Source organism: Crotalus tigris, unplaced genomic scaffold (assembly GCF_016545835.1).
Source record: "Crotalus tigris isolate CLP2741 ecotype Arizona unplaced genomic scaffold, ASM1654583v1 scf7180000024359.8030256, whole genome shotgun sequence".
NCBI classification, from domain to species: domain Eukaryota; kingdom Metazoa; phylum Chordata; class Lepidosauria; order Squamata; family Viperidae; genus Crotalus; species Crotalus tigris.
The window spans coordinates 5,789,599-5,798,259 of NW_024100528.1; the positions used below are offsets into that span (position 1 = coordinate 5,789,599).

An 8,661-nucleotide genomic window follows, 5' to 3' on the forward strand; every position below is an offset into this window, starting at 1 on the left:
GCTTTAGTTTATTCTGTATATTTATAAAATTGGCTTGAATGCATGATTAACTTAACATTGAATGATTATGTTTATAAATGTAGCCTCTGTAGGGCATAGTCAACTACATGAGATAATTTTGATAATTAATTAATGACTAGATTCATATGCACTAAACTGGGATTTAAAAATTAAATAATCACATTTGGCTGAATTCATATAGCATGGGCAAAAACTGTGGCTGACCAATCATAATTGCTGAGTTTATACAATATTCTAAGGTACAAATTTACTACATTGTAATTTAGTATGACATGTGAATCCATTATTCTATAGCTATTTAAATAAATGATAACGCAGTGTTTATTTAACCCAGTTTGCTGAACGAACTACATTGAATTTATATAATGTAAATACAAACAAGTAAGCCACATTTAGCTTAGTATGCTCTACAATCTTAGTTTTTATTTTATAGCCTAACATACATATTTATGAAAGTATGAGACTGGTCAAATTATGGATTCTCAAATTATTAAAGTGAATTGTTACCTTGATTTAGAAATATCAGTAGAGATAATTTTTCTCAGATGAAATGTATCATCTGCTCATATTTACAACAAAATAACAAAAGCATCTTTCAAAAGATCTCCCTGTTTAATTTATAAAGCTGGAAAATTTTGGAAAGGTTATGGGTAATATTATAGATTCTTTGGAATGAACCTTTGTGTTCATGGAAACACAGTGCTGTTTAAGCCTCACCTGTAAGGCTTTCTGAATAGCAAAACGTCTCTGTTGATAAATAGAGTGCAGTAATGGAAATCTGAGTCATATCATAAAATCTCTCCCTTTAAAAAAACCTAATAGTAAATATCACTGATTTCAGCACAATAAAATTCCAGCTAAGTACGATTTGGATTCCAGAATTAATGCTTTGAAAATGAATTGGATTACAATGATGGAAATACAGTGTAGCTCCTTTCTGAATTTCTTTATAATGGACTTCAAGGTATGTACAAGAAGAAAAGTACAATAGATGAAAGAAGACCAGATTCTCAAATATTCCAAAAATATGTCCTGGATACTGTAGCTGTATGTTTGTAATAGAATGGAATTGGAGACAGGTACCTTTCCTAAAGTATATTTCACTTTTCCTTTACTCCTGTAGAAAAGCTGTGGATCAGATACAAGTCAGAGAAAAGAGGGAGTAAAGAAGAGATGTCATTGGGAAAGTAAAATGAAAAATTCAGCAAAGGAAGATGAGGTTTTGGTTTCGATTTGGTTTTGTTGTCCCTTTTTTCATCAAAACCTATTCAGTCTGTTAATTACTAGACCAAAGCTAATTCTTCAAGGAATTATAATTAGCTTGGTTTTTAAAAAATGTTAAATGAAAGAAATAGGGATCCAAAATATTTTTTGTTATAGTTTGTTCCCACCACCACCACATTTTGAAATCACAGGAACACATAACCTAACACTGATTCTCTGATTCTGTAAAGTTTAGCAGGTATTTGGCATATGGTGTCTAGGACAAAACATTAAAACCTGTCATTAGCTGATTAGCTAAAAACAAAACAAAACGCCTGGGACCATTTCAAAGAGCATTGGTCATGATCAATAGCCTTTACTTTAAGTATTATTGTCACCCCCCATTAGCTATCTATGCATTTTAATTAATTCTGGTGACAAAAAATAATTTGATTCCATTTGCTTCCAATATTTTTTGCCAAACATGCTTCCTGAGATATTCATTCATTTATTTACTCACTGCGTATTCATCTGAATGACTCCGCATGTTCATTCGTATTATTCATTTAATACTGACAAGATATTTAGATAATATTTCAGCTAAGACAGAAACTTGAGGTACGCCACTGCATACTTCCCTCCAGTGCTTTTTTTTGTTAAAAAAAAAAAAGGTGCCAGAACTCACATACATCATACAACCCGCCTTGCCTACTCTACAAGGTTCCGTCTCAAAAAGGTGCTGGAACTCCGTTCTGGGCGTTCTATGACAAAAAAAAAAAAGCCCTGCTTCCCTCCATGTAGATGTAGTTCCATTAAGGAATGGTTGGCTTCTGGTTATAACTTTGCTTGCCTCTAGGTGTTTGTAGCTTCGTTGCTTGATTATCTTTTCCAGGATTTTCTCCAGAATTGATGTCAGGCTGATTAGTCTGTAGTTTCCTGGAACTATTTTTTCCCCTTTTTTGAAGATGGGAACCACATCAGCTCTTTTCCAGTCCTCTGGTAGTTCCCCAGTGCTCCTGGATTTTTGGCAGAGATGGTTCAATGGTTTTGAGATTACATCTGCCAGCCTCTTCAAAACTTACATGTTCCTATAAAAGTAGGCAAAGAATACTGATTCTGTCCTTGTGCATAGGAATGTGAAATTGCATGCTTACTTCAGCAGCACATATACTAAAAATGGAATGATACAGAGAAGATTAGCATGGCCCCTGCTCAAGGATAACTGCATATTGGTGAAGCATTCTATATTTTTAAATATAAAAATACATGAATTTGGATTGATAATCTAAACAACAATAGTTTTGTAAAATATCCCATCCTTATATGTATACTGATTCATCAACATGCCTATCTGGAAATTTTACTGAATTAAATGGATGATATACAGTGACTTTAGATTGTAAATATTCAATAAGAATAGAACTGGAAAGGACTTTGGATGTCTTCTAGTCCAACCTCTTGCTCAAGCAGAAGATGCTATACTATTTCAGATAGGTGGTTGTCCAGTCTTTTCTTAAAAACCTCCTGTGATGAAGTACCCACAACTTCTAAAGGCAAGCTGTTTCAGTCACTGTTAAGAAGTTTCTCCTTAATTCCAGATTGCTTCGCTCCTTGATTAGTTTCCATCCATTGTTTCTTGTCTTGCTTTCTGGTGCTTTGGAAAATAAGTTGACCCTCTCTTCTTTTTGGCAGCCCCTCAAATACTGGAATACTACTATCATGTCAACCAAATCGATCTATGGAGGATGCTATTTCTTCTGTTGTCCATCTGAGCTTGAAGCACTTAGAAGAAAGAAATACTCATGTGTGTCTGTTGTTTGTCAACTTCAGTTCAGCATTTAACACAATCATTCCCCAGCATCTAGTAGACAAACTGGGCCTTTTAGGCTTAAACGCTCCTTTGTGCAACTGGATTCTTGATTTTCTTATCAACAGGCCCCAATATGTGCAAGTTGGAACAAATACTTCTAACACCATTTTTTTGAGCACAGGTTCTCCTCAGGACTGTGTCCGAAGTCCGCTGCTGTTCACTCTGTTGACCCATGACTGTTGTGCTAGGTTTGCCACCAACCAAATTGTGAAGATTGCAGATGATACAACAGTAGTGTGCCTTATTCATGATGACAATGAGAGTGCTTACCGCAAGGAGGTTGAGGGGTTGGTGAACTGGCATAAGGAGAACAGCCTAGTTCTAAATACCAGAAAAACCAAAGAGATCATTGTCGATTTCAGAAAAGGCAGGCGCAGCCATACTTCTCTGTGCATTAATGATTCACCTGTGGAAATGGTTACCAGCATCAAATTCCTAGGTGTGCAGTTAACAAGTAGGCTGGCTTGGTTACTCAAGAGTGAGACACTGGTGAAACGGGCACAGTAGTGCCTGCATTTTCTGCATCGCATGAGAAAAGCACATCTTCCTTCCCCTGTCCTGACCACTTTCTACAGGGGACAATTGAGAGCATCCTGCCATACAGCATCACAGTCCTGTTTGGAAGCATCACTGCTTCAGACAGGAAGATGGTGCAGAGAGTGGTGAGAATGGCTGAAAAGATTATGGCAGTTCCCTCCTTCCCATCCAGGACATAGCACAGAAGCGTTGCTTAAGCAGGGTCCATAAAATTGTCTGGGACACTACCCATCCTCTTCACAACCTGTTTTCCTTGTTACCTTCTGGGAGGAGGCTCCGTGGTATCTGAAGCAGAACATCCAGATTCAGTCACAGTTTTGCTCCATACAGTAGAAACCTTGTGAACTCTCAAGCTTCCTCCTTCTGTTATATATTCAAGATGGACAGTGTTTAGTATTCATATGTTATGTATATGTAGGGGTATAGGTCTATACATATGTTGTATATAGTATGTATATGTTGTATATAGTATGTTTAGGTGTGTATCATGTATGTGTTCACTTTGAGAGTGTGCAACTAAATTTCACTTTTGATGTGTGTCATTGTGTCCATAGTAAAAAATGACAATAAAGGTTATCTTATTTTATCTTATCTTATGTCACCCCTAGTTCTTCTTTTCTCTAGACTGACCATACCCAATTCCTGCAACCGTACTTCATACGTTTTTGTCTCCAGGCCTTTAATCATCTTTGTTGCTCTTCTCTGCTCTTTTCCCAAAGTAATAATAATAATAGTAGTAGCAGTAAAGTTGGAAGGGACCTTGGAGGTCATCTAGTCCAAGCCCCTGCTCAGGCAGGAAACCCTACACCATCCTTTTTATAATGTGGTGACCAAAACTGGATGCAGTATTCCAGGTATGGCCTTATTAAGGATTTATAAAGTAGTACTAATACTTCACGTGATTTTATACAATCAATGATTGAATTAGCTTTTTTGGCTACTGCCGCACACTACTAGCTCACGTTTAAGTGATCGTCCATTAGGACTCCAAGGTCTCTCTCACAGTCACTGTTTTTGAACCAGGTTTTGCCTAATCTATACTTGTACCTTTTTTTCCTGCCTAGGTGTAAAACCTTGCTTTTCTCCACATTAAATTTCATGTTGTTGGATAGGGCCTATTGTTCAAGTCTGTCAAAATCTTTTTGGATCCTAAGCTTGTTTTCTGGGATGTTGGCTATACTGCCAGCTTAGTGTCATCTGCAAATTTGATGAGTTCCCCTTCTATTCCCTCATCTAAGCCATTTATGAAGATATTTAAGAGTACTGGGCCAAAGACAGAACCTTGTGGTACCCCACTGCTTACTTCCCTCCATGTAGATGTAGTACTATTAAGGATTACTGATTTGTCAGCCAGTTACAAATCCATCTGGTGGTGATCTGTCTATTCCTATTTTTTCTAGCTTACCAAGAAGTAGGTTGTGGTCTATTTTGTTGAATGCCTTGCTTAAGTCTAAGTATACTATGTCCACAACATTTCACTGGTCTACTAATTTAATCACTTTGTCAAAGAATGAAATAAGATTGGTTTGGCATGACCTGTTTTAAACAAACCTGTGGTGGCTACTAGTTATAACTTTGCTTTCAGATGTTCGCAGCTCTGGGTTTTTTATTATTTTTTCCAGTATCTTCCCAGGTATTGATATTAGGTTGATTGGTCTGTAGTTTCCTGGATCTTTCCCCCCCATTTTTTTTTTTTTTTTTTTTTTTTTGAATATGAGAACCACATCAGCTCTTTTCCAATCCTCTGGTAATTCCTGGGTGCTCCAGGATTTTTTAAAGATGTGGTACAATGATTCTGAGATAACATCTGTCAGGTCCTTCAGAACTCTGTGATGTGGGACTTCCGATTTGCCATCGTGGCCGCTGTGGATGCTGTAAGAAAAGCTCTGTGTTCCATGACTGGTTTCATTCCACTGAGGGACCCTGGAAAGGGTCAAAAGTCACCCTGTAGGGGCGACAAACAAGGAGGGGACCCCCGCTTGATTGCAGGAGGGTGGCAGCCCTTCCACTTGATCTGGGGCAGCCCTCCAAACCGGCGGAGGAAAGATCAGCCATAGCAGTATGGCTCGTCACTAGGCTGCAGACAGCCAAAGCCAAACTTACCACCAGGCACTTCTAAAGCAACTCAAATGAAACTGAATGAGATCCTATCTTCTCTCTAAGATCCTAAGTATTTTTCTTCCTGTAAAAGTTACCTAAAGTATCTTTCCCCCTGTAGGAGAGAGGGAAGGGAATTTCTATCCCACCCTCTAAGAATAGTAGCAATTGATTACCCAGGGGAGTTAAAGCATTAAAAGAATAACTCTAATCTAATTGGATTTATATGTTTTTGAAACTTGGGGACCAAAAGTTTTCTTATTTTCACCAAAGACTTTTGTTTTTATCTATAAAAAAGAAATAAAATTGGAAAAAGGATTCTAAAAATTTTGGACGGCATCAGTGATATCTTGTGGCGAAGCTTGGTATTACAACTTGTTACTGCCTAAAGGAGACTTGGCTTGAAGCCCAGACTACAGATAAGACTCTTTTTACTTTGATAAACTCCACCTGTGAGAAGTTCAACTGTAAAGAGAACTTCTGGGTGGCATGGCTGGCCTCCTTGAACTATGACTTTTACTATAAAGACTACCTACAAACATGAAATAGAGATCCCATACCCAGCTATAAAATTATTTTAATTGTCTGATTTCAAAGTCCTCAACTTAACGCATCATTAAGAGAAGATGGATAAAGACCAGGAAAAGATTCTTTCCATGTTGAAAGCAATACATGAAATCATCCTTTCAGCTTGTGACAAAATAAGATGCTACAGAAAAGAACAAGATGTCAGCTTAGATACACAAACTCAAATTCTGACTACAATTAAAGAACTAACAATGCAGAAGGTAACAGAAGAAGTAGAACAATTAAATACTAAGACAGAGGACTCAATTGACCAACAAATACAATCAATGGAATATCCAGAAAAGGGATTGACAACCCTGAAAATGGACAAGACTTTCTATATAAATCAGAAGAAATTTGAGGAGCAAGAAAAAGAACAGACTGAATGGAAGATAAACATACCAGGACAATTATGGGGATTTGGAATAATAGGGAGACGATTTAAGGAATACACATGAGCTAGCCCTTCCAAAAAAATGGCAACTAAATGGTCTCTCTTATTCCAAACAATATATATAATAATAGAGGGAGATCTAGTTGATGATTTAAAAGTGCTAACATGGAAAGTTAGCTGGCAAAGAAGGAAAGCCAGAATAAGGCTGAAGAAAATTGGGGTTTTGATTTATCAGAGGGGATTTTATATCACTAATTAGAGGGTCAAATGGAGAAATTGAGATAAGGGAAATTTTGGACATAAAATTTAAACCATTTGGAAATTAGTTGAAAATAAGAATGCTATTTATTTAATATTTAAAAATTAGATCCAAAAGAAAAAAATATTATGAATATGTTTGGTGTATTGATTAACTCAAATAATATATATAACGGGCTTTGATTTATTAAAGGGAGTACTATATTATTAATTAGATGATGTAATATGGAGGGGAATAGATAACTTTTAGGAAATAGAACAAGATTATACCTAAATAGATGATGTATATTTTGAATATTAGATTTTGTTATGAATTGAGATAAAGGAAATTTTGGTTACCTAAAACCTGGAAATTATAAATATCAAATGTTAAATATGAATATTGATGAAAAACTAAAAATTGGGAAAAACCAATAACAGGACATTGATTGAATGTAAAAATAATTAAGATATGTATGAGCTAAAAATTTATTGATAAATGTTATAATGATGTTTTTATTTAGTTGATATAATATGAGATAGTAGATATTAAAGGAAAAAGAGAGGAAATATTTGAGGCTGTAGTTTGAGATTTGTACTAAAGTTTTTTGTATGTTACTGAACTATTGATTAACCCAGCCACCATGTTGCTTTTTAAATACCTAAATGTAAAATTAGAAAATTAATAAAAATATTATTTAAAAAAAGAACTCTGTGATGTAATCCATCAGGTCCCTGTGATTTATATTCATCAAGGTCAGACAAGTACTCTCTTACTATTTTCTTGCTTATTTTAATTTTTATTTCTAGTCTGTCTTTTACAGTTATGTTTTTGGTAGGTTGGGCTATAATTTCTTTTTCCATGAAGACTGATGCAAAGAATGAGTTATGCAGCTCTGCTTTCTCTCTATTGCCTGTTACTTCCTTGCCATCTTCACTCTTTAGTGGATTCTTCTTAATGTATTGCTTACAATCTGTTTAGTGTATTCTATTTTGTGTATATAATCTATTTAGTGTATTCTTCTTAATTCATATAATCTTCTAATAAAATGGATTGTGGCAGACATGGCTAACATCTAGTTCCATAGAAGGACATGGTACATACTTGCTTAGCAAGTATCACGAGTTGAGAACTGTGTAATTTATGGTAGCCAAAAATCAGGAGTCTGATAGCACTTGTTCAGATTAACAAATGTTATTAGCTTTTGCCTCCTGGTGTTATGTCTCCTGATGTTTTTCTTACAAGATAAGTCTCCAAACTTAAATGCAAAATATTTGCTGTTTTAGAAGCAAATTTATCTGGAAGATAAATAACTTTGGGATAATCAACTGAAATGTTTTATAATAAGAAAACATTACTGGGATATCAGCAGCTCTATTTGATAGGATAGCATGCTGTCAGTGAAAATTGGATAAAAAAGTACATTATAATTAAAACACAAGGAGTTAAGCATTACAGATTCATCATGTGAGTTAGGTCTTTGCATAATATTTCCAAAATATGATAATTTGAGCCTAGTCATTTGTGCCTCAAGTGAGAGCTCTGAATTGATTCACTCTAGGATGCATTTGTTTGTTTTCTTGGCAAACCCTGATATTCTCAGGAGTACACTACAGTTCAAAAGCATGAATATTCTTTCTATCCTGTTTCTTCACAGTTCAACTTTTGCATCCATAGAATATCAAGAGAAAAGGATTGCTTACACAATTCTGATCTTTATATTTATAGACACAT

At 35.5% G+C, this 8,661-nt stretch overlaps 1 non-coding gene across 1 annotated transcript; it reads left to right on the forward strand.

Annotated features, from left to right (window-relative positions):
- The first annotated feature begins 2,370 nt into the window (after window positions 1-2,370).
- On the forward strand, window positions 2,371-2,476 carry LOC120300855. The gene has a single exon (XR_005554759.1). It is a non-coding gene; the product is annotated as a U6 spliceosomal RNA (small nuclear RNA).
- The last annotated feature ends 6,185 nt before the right edge of the window (window positions 2,477-8,661 follow it).